Source organism: Macaca fascicularis, chromosome 10 (genome assembly GCF_037993035.2).
Source record: "Macaca fascicularis isolate 582-1 chromosome 10, T2T-MFA8v1.1".
In the NCBI taxonomy this organism is placed as follows: domain Eukaryota; kingdom Metazoa; phylum Chordata; class Mammalia; order Primates; family Cercopithecidae; genus Macaca; species Macaca fascicularis.
In genome coordinates, this window is record NC_088384.1 from 58,648,012 (window position 1) to 58,664,786 (window position 16,775).

The 16,775-nt window shown below is 47.2% G+C and overlaps 1 pseudogene; it reads left to right on the plus strand.

Annotated features, from left to right (window-relative positions):
• Nucleotides 1-4,895: 4,895 nt before the first annotated feature.
• Nucleotides 4,896-10,235, plus strand: LOC102132377 (spermatogenesis-associated protein 31E1-like; annotated as a pseudogene).
• Nucleotides 10,236-16,775: the final 6,540 nt, after the last annotated feature.

The following is a 16,775-nucleotide window of genomic DNA, read 5'->3' on the forward strand; positions in this document are numbered from 1 at the left end:
CAAGACCAGCTTGGTTGGGGAGACCTTAACCCAGTGGCACTAGAGGAATTAAAGACACACACACAGAAATATAGAGGTGTGAAGTGGGAAATCAGGAGTCTCACAGCCTTCAGAGCTGAGACCCCTGAACAGAGATTTACCTACATATTTATTAACAGCAAACCAGTCATTAGCATTGTTTCTATAGATATTAAATTAACTAAAAGTATCCCTTATGGGAAATGAAGGGATGGGCCAAATTAAAGGAATAAGTTGGGCTAGTTAACTGCAGCAGGAACACATCTTTAAGACACAGATCACTCATGCTGTTGTTTGTGGCTTAAGAATGCCTTTAAGTGGTTTGCCGCCCTGGGCAGACCACGTGTTCCTTCAGTTCATTCCCATAAACCCACAACCTTCCAGCTTGGGCTTTAGGGCCATTATGAACATGCCACAGTGCTGCAGAGATTTTGTTTGTGGCCAGTCTTGGGGCCAGTTATGGCTGTATTTTGGGGGGCTTGCTCCCAATATGACTCCCTTCTTTGATTTGCAAAGAGATAAAAGTGAGGGCAGCTTTGTCACAGTGAGCTACTTCAACCTGGATTTGAGCCCACATGATGGACACCATTTGCCGAGACCAGCTAGGTTGGGGAGACCCTAACCCAGTGGCACTAGAGGAAGTAAAGACACACACACAGAAATACAGAGGTGTGAAGTGGGAAATCAGGGGTCTCACAGCCTTCAGAGCTGAGAGCCCCGAACAGAGATTTACCCACATACTTAATAACAGCCAACCAATCATTAGCAATGTTTCTATAGATATTAAATTAACTAAAAGTATCCCTTATGGGAAACGAAGGGATGGGCTGAATTAAAGGAATAGGTTAGGCTAGTTAACTGCAGCAGGAAGACGTCCTTAAGACACAGATCGCTCCTGCTCTTGTTTTGGCTTAAGAATGCCTTTAAGTGGTTTGCCGCCCTGGGTGGGCCAGGTTTTCCTTGCCCTCATTCCTATAAACCCACAACCTTTCAGCTTGGGCGTTAGGGCCTTTATGAACATGTCACAGTGCTGCAGAGATTTTGTTTATGACCAGTCTTGGGGCCAGTTTATGCTGGATTTTGGTGGACTTGCTCCCAACACGGATCGTTAGAGAAATGGAAATCAAAATCAAAATGAGATACCATCACATACCCGTCAGAATAGCAATTATTAAAAAGTCAAGAAACAACTGATGCTGGTGAGTTTGAGAAGAAACGGAAACGCTTTTACACTGTTGGCAGGAATGTAAATTAGTTCAGCCATCATGGAAGACACTCTGGTGATTCCTCAAATATTTAGAATCGGAAATACCATTTGACCCAGCAATCCCATTACTGGGTATATACCCAAAGGAATATAAATTGTTATTTTATGAAGATGAATGCACCTATATATTCATTGCAGCACTATTCACAGTAGCAAAGACATGGAATCAACCCAAATGCCCATCATTGATAGACTAGATAAAGAAAATGTAGTGCATATTAATCATGGAACACTATGTGGCCACAAAAACGAATGAGATTATGTCCTTTGCAGGGACATGTATGAAGCTGGAAGCCATTATCCTCAGCAAACTAACATAGGAACAGAAAACCAAACACCACATGTTCTCACTTATAAGTGGAAGCCGACCAAAGGGAACGCATGCACACAGGCAGGGATACAACACACTCTAGGGCCTGTCAGAAGCAGGAGAGATCATCAGGAAAAATGGTTAATGCATACCGGGCTTAATACCTACATGATGGGTTGATAGGTACAGCAAACCACCATGGCACACATTTACCTACATAACAAACCTACACATCCTGCACGTGTACCCCAGAAGTTAAAATAATTTTTAAAAGATACATAAAACATCTGAACAGACATTTCTCAAAAGAAGACATATGAATGGCAAACAGGTATATGAAAAGGTGCTCAACATCACTGATATCAGAGAAAGACAATCAAAACTACAATGAGATCTCATTTCACCCCAGTTAAAACGGCTTTTTCTCTAAAAGACAGGCAATAACAAATGCTGGCGAGGATGTAAAGGGAACCCTCATACACTGTTGGTGGAAATGTGAGTCAGTACAGCTTCTATGGAGGACAGTTAGGAGGTTCCTCAAAAACTAAAACTAGAGCTACCATATGATCCACTGCTGGGTACATGCCCAGAAGAAAGGAAATCAGTAGATTGAAGGGATACATGCACTCCCATGTTCCTTCTAGCACTGTTCACAATAGCCAAGATTTTGAATCCACCTAGTGAGTGTTCGTCAACAGAAAACAGGATAAAAAAAAGGTGGTATATATATATATGCAGTGGAGCACTCTTCAGCCATAGGAAAACAAGGAGAGCCTATCATTTGTAATAGCATGGATGGAACTGGAGGTCATTAAGTGAAATTAGGCAAAGAAAGACAGACAAACATCACATGTTCTCTCTTATTTGTGAGAGCTAAAAATCAAACAGTCAAACTCATGGAGATACAGAGTAGAAGGATGGTTACTAGAGGCTGGGAAGGCGCAGTGGCAGAGAGGTGGGGATGGTTAATGGATAAAAAAAGTAATTAGAAAGAATGAATAAAATTGAGTATTTATAGTATTTGACAGCAATAGAATGCCTATGGTCAATAATAATGTAATTGTACATTTAAAAAATGAAGAGGATAATTGGATGATTTGTAACACAAAGGAAAACGGCTGGAGGTGATGGACACCTCATTTACCATGCTGCGATGATTACACACTGCATGCCTGTATGAAAGTATCTCATGTACTCCATTAAAATATAAACCTGCTGCGTGCCCACAAAAATAAATATTAAACATTTAAAAAACTATGAAAATTGTAATCAAAATTCACAATGATCAATAAGTACAAATAATGTAAGTTCTATGTCTGAGTTGATGCAGGGTAAGAACATATTAAGGGGGAAAGCTAGAACCGCAAACAAATGAGATCCTGAGAGCAAGAAACTGGAGAAATAACAGAAACTCCAGGGAGAAGTCTGTATCTTAAAGACATGGGAAATTGAGGGACTGGCACAGACATCTCCACAAAACCAGGTCACATCTGTGTTCCAGGAAACAGAATAGAAAATGCACTCAGGACTGTCTCTGACAGGGTGAGCAACTGGGGAGGGAAGAAAAGATCTGGGGGACCCAGGAGGGTGGAGGGACTGGAACTGGGACTTGAGGGCGGGACTGTGCTTCAACCTCCTCCTCTCACTGCCCTTGCCCTGCCGTCAGGAGCCCTTGGTGAGGAGGAGGTCCCCAGCTCTGTGACGCAGGCCTGGGCCCCAGTCTCTAGTTCCAAAAGTGATGCCCAGGTCTCAGTTGCTTGAGGGTGACATTGTACTTCAGATGGAAAAAGTGCTCTTTTCTCTGAAGAGCCCTAGTGCCACATGGCTGGGCCCCAGCTCCAATCCCTGGATTGTGGATTTCATTCTCACCTGAGTGTGGAGCTGGGGGTTTCTCTTCCTATTACTCTCCTACCTTCCCAGTGACCCACTGTCACCCCCGCTTGGAAGGAAGAGGAGCAGCAGGAAGGTAAGGAGCCCCCAGCCCAGCCCCACAGAGAAAGACTCTCTCTCTTCTTTTCCTCCCCTCATTCCCACTTTTCCTAAGCAGCGAGAGACCCTTCTGTGATGGGAAATCTCATCATCCCTCTAGGGAAGGGCAGGGCAGGCAGGGGTGGGAGTGGGCGGAGGATTCCATCCCCAGCTCCCAGACCATCTGTGACATGTGCAGGAGTCATCAGGGCAAAAACCAACACTGGACTCAGCCACGAGGACCAGATCAGGAGAGGGGTGAGGTCTCTGTGGGAGGACAGGCCCCAGCCCTGGCTCATCAGCCTCTTTCTGAGGCTGGTACCTGGGGGCCCAGACGCTTCTATGTGGGGTGATCTGGGAGCTGTGCTGAGACCTTGAGAGCCTCCCGCCAGAGCCTGGATTCATGTCTGGCCTCCTTCGAAGAAGAATCCTACTGGCAGCTCAGAAGCCCTGTAGGCCTGAGCCTGGGTCTGCCTTCAGCAGAGGAGCAGGGACTGGGGATATCCAGGGTGGAGTCACACACAAAACCCCCACTTGCATTTCCCTAAGAAGGAAAACAGAAAACATTTCATCAATGAAACATAAGTAAAAGAAACGCACACAGAGCTCCGTGAGCTACAGGCAGAAAGCTGTGTTACTCATGAGCACTGCATGTGTGCAGCTGGCCTGGGGAGAGGAGACTGAGAACTGGTCCCAGCCCCTCACTCTTGCTTGCCTCTTACCATCAAAGGAAGAGATTGGGAGGCCCAGGAGCAGGAAGAAGATCCTAGCTCTGAAAGGTGAGGTTCTACTGCTCCGCGGACTCCCCAGAGGTGACTGAGCATCACCTGTCCCTGAGGAAGTCATTTGCAGAGGCCTGAGAGGAAGCTCCTGGGAGGGAAATCAGAACCCGGGGCCTCCTCAGATTATCTGTGGGAATGAAGCCATGGGCCCGGGAACCGGTATTGCCCATAAGGGGGCACTGTGGGGGAGGCACCAAGACCTGCCAGGATATGGGGGGAGGTCAGGGAGGCTCCAGATCCATGCAGACAGCTGTTCTCCTCGGCCATGGCTGACTTCTTAGAGACCACCCCTGTCCGCTCTCCCCAGTAGATGGCTGTGACACCCATGAGGGGGTGTACATGGAAGCACTCTTTGCAAATGACAAAGGTTCTGTACAGTGCACACCTTGCTGTCACCATTGGGGCCATGTGGCCTTGGACACAGATGCGTGGGTTTCAGGGTCTAGTTCCCCATGGTGTCCCCTAAAGAGACAGCCACTCAGCCTCCTGTGAAGTTTGCTGGCACTGCCCTCCCCACCATAACCCCGTCTCCTGACTTCCAGCTTGCAGAATCCTCCTGAGGGAGCTGGGGGAGACTGGGGGCCTGACCAACCCTCTGGAAAGATGAGGAGACTCCCCCTTCTCTCCACGTCCTCCTTTATACCAGGGCCTCTGATGCAACCCTAGGGCCTGGTGGTGACCTGAGAGGGGGAGGTCCTGGAAAGGGAACAGGAATGGACGGAAGCCCTGAGGCTGACATAGACAGAACTGTGTGAAGTCAGCAGTGGGGGAGGTGGAGGAGCTGTGGGCACCAGGTGCCCAGCCTTCCCGACCTCCCAGCCCCACCTGCCCCTGGCTGCAGCTTGTGCCTCATGTCTACTGCAGCCACCAGAGAAAGCTCACTGGGGAGGGTGGCTCTCACCTACCCTTAGCTGGAGACCCCCTGGGTGACATGTACCAACCAGCGCCTGCTAAGGCCCACCAACTGCATGGGAAATGCATGCAATATCCATCTCCCACCAGCTTGTCCCCAAGGGCTCTCCCAGCTACTCTGGCCTCCACCCTGTCACCAGGCACAACGATCACCTTAGAGCCTTTTTGATCACACTCAACCCTGAGTACCTACAGGTCACCAGAGCCCTTGTTACCCCTAAAACACCCTGCATCTCAGCCACATGTGCTTTTTCCTCCTTCACCACAGCCCTCTGTTCCCGTGGCCTCCTCTCCACCTCCACCCAGCTCCGGCCTGGCTGAGTTTCAGTATGGCTCCACAGTATGCCCCGTCCCCCAGAGCTGCCTTTTACACAACCAGGGGCTGCCTTCTCCAACCAGGGTGATCTCCGGCTTTGGGTGCTCCAGTGATCCCATCTGGGACCTCTCCTGCTGGAGGGAGGCTGCCACCACCTGGGGCCTCTCCACCTGCTCACATGGCAAGTCCCAGCAACAGCATCTTCCTGACCTCATCCTAGAGGCTTTCTTCTGGGGAGACCCCACACTCAGGCAGATGGAGGTAGGTGCCTGCACATTCATCCACCCCAACATGCAGAAGCTGCTGGAAACTCTCATCACCAATAGAGCAGTGATGAAGATGTGGCAGGAGAAAGAAAGGGGGCAGGCAGACTACCTGCAGATGACATCACTGGGGAAGGAGTGGGACATCACGACTCTAAATCCCTTCTGGAATGTGACAACCCAACCACAGCAGCTGCCTGGTCCTCAGCAGGTCTCTGATGCCACGTCCATGGGGGACCACTTACAGTGGAAATGCAGCCAGCTCTTCTGAGACCTCTTCTCCCCTCTTTCAATAGGCAGTCCCTGGTGGTCACGGCCTGGGTTTCTAGGAACCCTCCCTCACAGAATGTGTACTCTGTACCATTGGATAAAGCCTCCACTTCTCTTCAAGGTGAACCTGAGGTTGAGGCATCCTCACAGCTTTCCCAGGCACAGCCCCAGCCCCACAGATGGCCCAGCTCCAACCTTTCACTTCAACCTGGCCCCAGTCCCAGCCCCCACCTCTGGCTGGGATCCAGAAGCAGTCTCACTTCTCACCCCCTGTCCCAAGCCTACCGTGCTCTTCTCCACCCCAGATCAGGTTCTGTGGGGCATCTTGCCCTATATCCAATGAGAGGGCACAGTCTGTCATCCCCAGTCGAGTGGAGTATCTTGAATGGCCCTTGCAGAAGTGACCAAAGTGGAAGAGGGCTTTTCGCTTTCTCCTAAAAAATTCTCAGGCTGTCCTGAGCCAGCCCACTGCCCACCTTCCCCAGAAGAGGCCAGCTTTCCAGAGCCCCAAGTCAGCCTCCATTCTTTCTGGGGTTGCCTCCAGCACTGAGATCCCAGAGCACCGGTGGCAAGGAAGTAGTGCCATATGCCAGGAGCAGTCCCGTGGCCCTCCCAGCAGATTCCATCTGGAGACCTCTGCAACCTGAGGGGGAATTCCTAGGGAGGCCCCAGGGTCAGGCAGAAGACACACAAGGAGTCCTCTTGCCCTCCCAGGCTTCTGAATTGGCAGGAAAGGGCAGGAAGGATATGCAGAAGACAGGGCTCAGGAGCTCTGGAAGGTTATCTAGGAAGAGGTGCTTAGGGTCCAAACTAGAGGCACAACCAAGCCAGGATCAAGGCACAGGAAGGAATTCGTGAAGGTTCTGGAGAAAGACAAGGAGGAGGCAGACGGTGACTTCAGGAAGTCCTGGAAGTACCAATCAGTAAGTTCCACCCCCAGGGACCCAGACAGGAAGCATTTGGAAAACAAGCTGCAGGTCCATATGGACAGGAAGGTGGGGGAGATCAAGGAGGGCTGGATCCCTGTATCTGTGTATTGCTCCTGGTTCATGGCCAAACGTGCTGTTCCCAAGTCTGACACCCACAGGAAACTGGGGAAGCTGACATCCTGGAGGGGTGGGAAAGCCCACATGAACACCTCCCAGGAGCTTTCCTTCCTTCATCCCTGCACCCGGCAGATGCTGGAAGCACATCTTTTCAGGTTCTGTGTGAGGCACAGGTGGGGTCCAGACCTCCAGTCCCTATAGCCCATAAATGTCCAGTCAGGTAAGGTTCAGCCCCCACCCCTCCCATACTCCACATTTCCCCTCTGGGCCTCCTGGGAATCTCGGGTTGAATCTGTAGCCAAGTTTGTCATTTTATTGGAAAAACCTCCCCAGAATGGTCCAGGAGACAACAGAACAACAGGCAAGTCAGCCCCACTGTGAGTTGCCCTGTCCCTGCCCCACCACCTGAGCAGGAGGAAGGCCAGAGGGCTCCAAGATGGTCCCAGTCAGCTGACACCCTTAAGCAATTAGAGGCCTCTCCGACTGGACAGAAGGACAGGGCGTCTTCTCAGTCCCCCATGTGCAGCCTTGTAGGCAGAACCTGGCAGAGCAGGACTGTCCTGGGGTCTGGGAAATCCAACCTTGAGGGGTTCAGAAATGGCTGGGAATGAGGCATGGCTTGAGATTGAAAGCATGTCCCCAGGAAACTCCTGTCATAACAGAGCCCTGCAAGAGTTCTGCATAAGGTCCCAGTGGGCAGGGGCCAAAGACACCCTGGAAGCACTGGAGGCTGAGGAGGAGAAACCCCCTGCTTCAGAAGCCACCTTGGGAGCCAGTGTGAGGGCAAGTTCAGGAAGTGTTTAGGTGGACCTGAGGAGCACAGAGGCTGTGGGGACCACTAGTGTCTACACTATAGTGTAAACTGGTGTCTGTAGACCTCAGTGTCTACAATCTGTGTTGCTCAGGATCCAGGGCTTCTGTGTCTGAAAGCACAGGCAGTCAATGAGATTGTGCTCACAGTGCAGGTGGACTCAGAGGAGCAGGTGCCAGGCCGTGTCTCCAGCATCCTCCTCCAGGAGGGCCCCACAGACCTGTGCCTTCCAGGCCACAAAGTGGACATGCTCCCAGCCATATACTGGCCACTCACTAATGCCCCACTGTCCACCTCCCAGACTGTGTTCTGTAGGAGGAACATGGCAGCTTTCCAGGGGCCATGTGCCCTCCTGTGTAAGGGAGGGGACAGACTGGGGCAGCAGGAGCCTGTGAGCCCAAAAGTGAAGGCCCCACAGAAGAGTCAGAAGATGCTGGGCTCTGTGAACAAGGGCGAGGCCTGCAGGAGGCCCAGACCAGGGTAGCAGGGACATAGGTGCAAGGGACCCAGGACCTCCGAAGCCAGATGGAGGAGCCACCCTGCCCATGCCAGGGAAATAGGAGACAAACAATAAAGGAAATATGACAAGCCTCAGCTAGAGAAGGGACAGGCACCACCAGAGTGCAACTTCTGGAGAAAGATCAATCACCATTCACAGGGCATACTATCAGAGGAACCAGCTCCCAATATTTCAACATAGGTTCTTTTCTATTTTCCCTACGTGTTGGCTGGTCTGAGAAATAAAAAGAAAGAGTCCAAAAGAGAGAAATTTTACAGCTAGGTGTCCGGGGGTGACATCACATGTTGGCAGGTTCCGTGATTCCCCCCGAGCTACAAAACCAGCAAGTTTGTATTATGCATTTCAAAGGGGAGGGAGTGTATGAATAGGGTGTGGGTCACAGAGATCACATGCTTCAAAAGGCAATAAAATATCACAAGGCAAATAGGGGCAGAGCAAGATCACAACGCCAGGGCAAAATTAGAATTGCTCAGGAGGTTTCATGTCCCACTATGTATGCATTGTCATTGATAAACATCTTAACAGGAAACAGCGTTTGAGAGCAGATAACTGGTCTGACAAGAATTTTCTAGGCTGGTATTTCCTAATCCTAGCAAGCCTGGGGGTGCTGCAGGAGACCAGGGTGTATTTCATCCCTTATCTACAACTGCATAAGACAGACGCTCCCAGAGCGGCCATTTTAGAGAACTTCCCCTGGGAATGCATTCATTTTCCCAGGGTTATTCCTTGATGAGAAAAGAGATCAGCAATATTTCTCCTATGTGCTTTCTGAAAGAAGAGAAATATGACTCCATTCTACCTGGCCCCACAGGCAGTCAGACTTTATGGTTATCTCCCTTGTTCCCTGAAAATCGCTGTTATCTTGTTCTTTTCAAGGTGCCCAGATTTCATATTGTTCAAACACACAGGCTTTACAAACAATTTGTGCAGATAACACAGTCACCACAGGGTCCTGAGGCAACATACATCCTCAGTTTATGAAGACGACAGGATTAAGACATTGAAGTAAAGACAGGCATAGGAAATTACAAGAGTATAGTCTGGGGAAGTGATCAATGTCCATGAAATCTTCATGATTTATGTTCAGAGATTGCAGTAAAGACACACATAAGAAATTATAAAAGTATTAATTTAGGGAACTAATAAATGTCCATGAAATCTTCACAACTTATGTTCTTTGGCCATGGTTTCAGCCGGTCCCTCCATTCAGGGTCCTTGACTTCCCCCAACAGTCTACACCTCAGGAAAAGAGGTGCAGGGCAGGAAGACGTACTTCAGAAAGGCAAGCCCAGGGCAGATGCTGTCCAGAGCTAGGAGTCTGATCCAGCAAGGTTATTTATGGATAGCATGACTAAAGAAGCCCAGGCCATCATCAGAGTTGTGGGTCAAATCCTGGTGGACAAATTGGGGATTCAGCAGGGATGTGGTCCCTCACAGATCAACTGCCACAAAGGCGACCTCCAAGCCCAGAAGAATGTGCCTTCCTGCTGCCACAGGAGTCACTACCACCAGGAACACAGCAGAGAGATGAGAGCCCTGGCCTGCAGCCCCAAAGCCACCCCCAAGGGCCACAACTGTCCTGTCAAAAACAAGGGCATCAGAGACAGAGACAGCAGTTGGGCTCCCACCTCCCAGGGAGCCTGTGTCCCCAGCTGGTCCCCACCACCACAGGCCACGAGTGGCAAGCACCTCTGGTGGCCCCATCCACAGCCACAGGAACTGAGGTCTACACAGATGTGTCTTGCTTCCTGAACCAGCTCAGGCTTCTCACACCTCTCCTGGGAGAGTCAGGGTGTTCTACTCAAATAACACTGGACACCTACATAACAAACCTGTCCTGCATGGATCATCACAGTTCCCATGTGTTCCTGACTTCCACGGAGAAGTTCCCAATGCACCTGCTTTCCCTGCAGAGGTGGAAGCTTCTGTCTGTGCCATGCTAGGGCACAGGAAAGGGCTCAGTGTCAGCTCCTCCTGAGTGTGGCTCCCAGAATGACTGGGCCAGGAGGAGGCTGACAGGGACCTGGAAGACCCCATGTTCTCCCTGTCCCCACACTGTGTCTGGTTTCCAAACTGGATCATGACTCAGAGCCTTCAGGACGTGTAAGGATAGCAAACCCTTTGGAGATTCCACCTGGGCTCTGGCTCACTGCAACCCCCATTCTCACTAAGGTGACTTCTGTGCTGCTGTAGGAGCTGGGTCTGCAGGGGCCTCACGGACTGAGGGGGTGGTAGGCTCCAGGAGTGATGGATCCCAGAAACCCCCCTGCCCCACAGTAGTCTGGGAATGTGGGGGTGTCCTGTGCTGGCCCTGGGTCAGAGGCAGGACTGCTCTTTCCAGGATTTCCTGGTGGGGAAGAGATGACACCCTCCCCAGACACTTTCCTGTCTGCTGAGTTCCGGGATGGACTTGGGCCCTGCCAACACTTGGTTCAGCCTTGATAACACCCTTGGGTTCATGTCTGCCATCCCCGGCCTCACTCCCCAGAGCAGTCTCCCAGCCCACTAGTGTGGGGTGTCCGTTTCAGGAGGCACCCAGGGCTGCTGCCTGCCCCTCTGGTAGGACTCTCTGGTCAGGAACCACAGGAGAGGACCTTAGGTTCAGGGTGGGAGGTGGGAAAAGAATCAGGGAAGACGAGCCTAAGATTGCAAGTGCAGGATCCAAAAGCTGCCTGCAGCTGTAACCAGGGTCCTCGCAGTCTGGTGACCATTACAAGCAAAAGTGGTCAGTGCCACTCCCGGGGGAGGGGAACCCAGAAGGCAAGGGTTGGCCTGGGTCACACAGCACATCTATGGTTCCAGGCCCATGTGCTTGCAGGGGACACATTGGGGCTCAGAGAATCTGGTCACATGGTTGGCAGGGACAGTCCCCACATGGCCCAGTCCTGTGCTCCCTCCGTCCTGGTGCTGGGTCCTTCCTGGCCATCCCCAGGGAAGGCAGGAGCAAGGTCAGGGCAGGCAGGAGCCAATTCCTCAGAGGGATCTGCCCAGGGGCCTTCTGCCCCAGGAGACCTCTGCACTTGCAGGAGTTGTGGAGGCTGAGGACAAGGGGACAGGCCTGTACCCAGGCCTGGTAGGACCCAAGTTGGGGACCTGTTTTGAACATGCCCTGGTGTCACTTTGGGTGTCCCAACTACTGCTGGAGCCAAGTCCTGTCTGGGGTGGTGACCTGGGCAACTCCAGTGTGGGCCTAACATCTATGGGACCCAGGATCCTGGGACCTGCAGCAGAGGAACTCCACAGGGACCCCCAGTAGACCCCAACACTCAAAGATTCCCACAGAGACCCCACATTCATCAATATTTCAGATATTCCCCACAGTGATCCCCAGAGACCCCAACAGAGAATCTGACTGAGATCCCCCCACAAAGACCCCCTAGAAGGACCCCCCCCCCCAGAAATCCCCGAGAGAGACTCACACAGAGACTCTTCAAAAACAACACAGAGATCCCCACGGAGACACCCACAGTGAGTCTAACAGAGACCGGCACAAACAAAATATATCAAGGTCACTTTGCCACACCATAAAATCCCTAGCACTGCACTCACTTGGTGAAAATGAGCGGCATCTACCTCATTACCAGCAGCGGTTTTCTCCTGGCGGCCTCTGCCCTCTTCTAGATAAGATTCCTTGAGATACCAAACAATAGAAAAGCCTCCTCTATCAGACAGCGTCCAATTTCGAGCAAGCCCCTGACCCGCTGACAGACCCTTCCCAGGATCACCCAGTCACAACCCCCATGCTGATATCAAACTGTAACGTTCTTGATAGAAACGGTGAGAGTTCCTCTGATGCCATCCTTCTGAGATCGCCCTCAGTTCCTCAGGCCATGCTCCCCCTCACTGCCAAGGGAATCCCCCCGGCTGGTCTAGGTCGGCCTTGCTCACGGGGCTCCTCCTGCAGGCCTTGTGCTGGAGCACATGGAACAGGAAGGATCTCGGCTTGGACAAAGCTTCCTCAGAAAACCTTCTCCGATTCCCCTATGAGGCCAGGCCTCCTGTGCTGGGTTTCCCACCCTGGCCCTTCTTCCCTTGTGACATCCTCTGCACACCTGCGCATGTTTCTCCTAGAACCCTGAACGCTTCCGGTGGGCCCAGTGAGGAGGGAGGCGTGCCTGACCACACTCCCGGTACTGACTGTGGCCCCTATTAAAAATTGTTTCATAAAATCTCCTTAGTTAATGGGCACAGGAATCAATGCCTCCTCTACCTCATAAATAAGTTTCATCACAAAAATCATATTTTCATGAAGGGTCTTAACTCTTTCCAGTAGCCAATATCATGTTTCAAAGAAAATCTGTAAAAATAAAATGGCATTAAAACTTCAAATTTCGTGGTAAAAAGAAATTTTCAAATTCAAATTTTTCCATCTAAGTTATTTATTTTAGAGGCCAAATATGAATATCCTTGTAAGTTTTGAAATCCTTCAAAGTAAAATTCTGATGTTTAGAGAATACAAACTAAAAAGCAATTTTGCTTAAAAACATTCTTTCTAATGTGCCACAAATTTAGTTTTAAAAACGATTACCAAAGAAGATGCTATTGTTAAGTAATTTAAATATACAACTTGCACACACATACTGTAAATCCACTCTTGTAAAAATGAGGAGCAGCTATATGTTTACTTTAACATCTAAGATGCTGAAATCTCTATACAATACATTGCTTACTTACAACCACATGTAAAATAGGGGATTGATAAATAATTCAGCCTGCATATTTGTTCTGTTTGATTTTTTAAAATTATTGAAAATAATTGAAAATCTTACAAAACATCATCTGTTTGAAGGATGTTAGAAAAGAGAGGGTCGAAAAATAGGACTGCACATTTATTGCTTAATGGTTTAACTTCAGTTATAAATACACACATATTATACATATCTGTGTGTGTATATGTGCACAGGTCTGTATACGCATGTGTGTGTGTATATATACGTGTGTGTGTTGTAACATCATTGGATTATTCTCACCCATTCTATTGTTGGCTGGAATACACTGCTCTTTTCTGTTATTCTGCAGAGCAGGGTGCATCACAGTGATCTCTGGACTTGCCAAAGCAACTATTCTCTCTCCAGCAATTTCTGCCACTGCTTGGGTTTGGAAATTTCCTCCCTGCTCACCTCCACTGACAGCACGTTCACCTCACCTAAGGCCCTCTGGTTCTCCTCTTAATACTCCAAAAATGTGATAAGTGTAAAGAGAATTTTCCTCTCAGGAAAACAATAATGGCTAGATCAGTGATACACTATGGGTTCATAAAGAAAGTGAGTCTATTTGATTTGTCTATTAACCTGGAAGAGCACATTGAATATTTTTTCTTTTTTAGAATAAGTACAGGCACACATTGATCTTTTACTGAAAAAGAAAACATTTAAAGCTACATATAAATAAGAACAAAATACTTTTATTTAGCCCTAGATCCCAATAATTTTTTTAGAACTCTTTTCCTAAAAGGTTTACAGTACAACCTTTTATATTTAAGTTTGCAAACCATTTCAAGTTAGTTAGTGTGTAAAGTACGAAGTTTACACTGAGATTTTGAGCCAATAAATGTTTGTTTTCTCCAGTAACATTTTTTAAGAAGACTCTTCTTTCTCCTTCAATTGCTTTTTTACCATTGTCAAAAATGAGTTGGATATATTTACTTGTGTCAATTTCTGAGTTCTTTTTTCTGTTCTGCTGACTTATGTCTCCATCTCTCCACCAATATCATGTGCCTTTTCCTATAAACTTAAAATAGGTTTATCTATATGCATAAAAAAATATGTAGCTGGAGTTTTTATATGACTGTCGTTAAGTCTACCCATCAATTTGAGGAGAGTTGACATCTTTGCTATCTTGAGTCTTCCAAACCATTAATAATGTATGTTTGAATTTATTTAATTCTTCTCTCAATTCTTTCATGCACATTTTGTCATTTTTGCCATCTTGATTCTGCATGTCTTATCAGATTTTTGCCTAAGTATTTTCTTTAGAGCAATTGTAAAGGTACTTTCAGTTTCCACACATTCATTGTTAGTTCATAGAAATATGATGAATTTTGGAGGATGGATCATTTATCCTGTGAACTTGCTAAGTATTATTATTTCTACAAGAATATTTTTAGTTTCGCTGAGACTTTACAAATACAATAGTGTAATGTGCAATAGATGCCACTTTCCTTCTTTCTTTTTTTTTTCTATCAGTGTGCTTTGCTTGTTTTTTGCCCAATTGTGCTGCTTAGAACTTTCAGCGCTCAGTCAGATAGCGTTGTTGAGAGCAGAAGTCTCTGCCTTGTTTCCACCCTGAGGGGAAAACCATTCATTCTTTTTTTTTTTTTTTTTTTTTTTTTTTTTGAGACGGAGTCTTCCTCTGTCGCCCAGGCTGGAGTGCAGTGGCCGGATCTCGGCTCACTGCAAGCTCTGCCTCCCAGGTTCACGCCATTCTCCTGCCTCAGCCTCCCGACATCATTAAGCATGACATAGCTGTTTGTTTTTGATAAATAGTCTTGATAAAGTTCAGGAAATTTCTTTGTATGTCTAGGCTTCTGAACGTTTTTATCATAAAACTGCTATATTTTGGCAAATGCTCTTTCTGCATCAATTGAGATCAGTAGCATATGTATTTTTGAATCATATTTCTTTGTCCAGGTTGATATTCCCTATGTTTTAATTGACACATGTACACAATTTATATTTAAGATAACTCTAATACATATGTCAAGGCCTAGGTGTTCTACTTTATAATTTATTTTCTGCTTGTTCATTCTCTTTTTGTTTCCTCTGTTCTCCTTCCTAACCTTACTGTGAGTTATTGAAGTAGTTTTAGGATTATATAATGATTTATTTATACTGTTTTTTAGTACATCTCTATATAATTTTCTTACTATCTTTACCTTATTATTGTTATACATGTGTAACTGATGCCAAAGTCAACTGGCATTGATGTTATACCACTGTATAAAAGGACCACAAGTCCTTTTAGCCTCCTTGCTTTTAAAAATAGAATCGCACTGAGTAACACATCCAATACACTGGATGCTGCAACAGGCAGTGTGATAATTTTAGTGTAAACACCAAATATGATTTTAAAAACTTCTGAGATGATGAATAACCTATGACATCTATTTACATTTTCCCATTCTCTTATTCTTTTCTTTCTGAAGTTCCAAGCAGTTTTCAGATATCATTTGGTTTCTGTTTAGAGGACTTACTTTTCAGCTTTTTAAGAGGAGTTTTGGTAAAACACAAATTGTGTCAGTTTTCCTTCACATAAGGATGCCTTTATTTCTCCTTTCTTTTTTAATGTTATTTTTGCTGGACATAGAATTTGCACTTGACAGTTTTTTTTTCCTTCAGGACATACATGTTGGGACACATCCTTGTGTCCTACATTGTTTCAGATGAGAACTCTGTTGTCATTTGAATTTTATTTTTATAAGTCCATATAGTTTTTTGGGGGTAGGCTTTCAAGAATTTTTATTTGTCTTCTGTTTTCAGAAATTTTTATATGACATGTTTTAATATGAGTTCTTTTAGGTTTATCTTATTTAGTATTTACTCAGCTACTTCGTTCTCTATGTTTGTGTCTTTGTCAAAATTAAGATGTTTTCAGATATCAATTTATTGACTCTTTTTCCAGCGCCACTATTTCTTTCCACTCTCTTTCTAGGTCTCTGATGATACATAGACTCAATATTATGATGCTGCCTGACAGGTCCCCAAGGGTGTTCTCTGTTGTTTCATTTTGTATCTGTTTTTGCTCTCTTGTTCAGAATAGAATCAGTAAATCCTACTGATCTGTCCTCAAGTTTACTGATTCTATCTTCTCTTTTCTCTTCTTTACTATTAAGCTTATCCAGTAAAGTTTTATTTCAGTTATCTTTTTTTTAATTCTTTAATTTCCATTTGGTTAATTCTTATAACTTTCATTTTTTGGTGGAGATTTTCAAGATTTACATTTGCTTCAAAAGAACTCCTAATTGCCTGCTGGTGCCACCTCACTCAGTCTCATTGCAGCTGTGTCAGTGTGGAGGTTTGGTTCACCCCTGGGTCCTACCGACACCAGAAGTGGGGTTGGGGGAAATTGGAGATGATGCCACCTTGTCAGTGTGGTGGCACTGGGTGCAGCAGAGGCTCAGCTTCCTCTTGACTTCAGTGACAAGGGTTAGGAAGGTGACACTAGTGTACCTCACCCTGCCTCAGTCTCAATGTTGCTGCATGAATTTGAGGCTAAGCTTACCTCTGGCACCTCCAGACACTACTTTGGCAAGGGATTTGTAGAACTGTCTGCTTTTGCCAGACAGAAAATGGA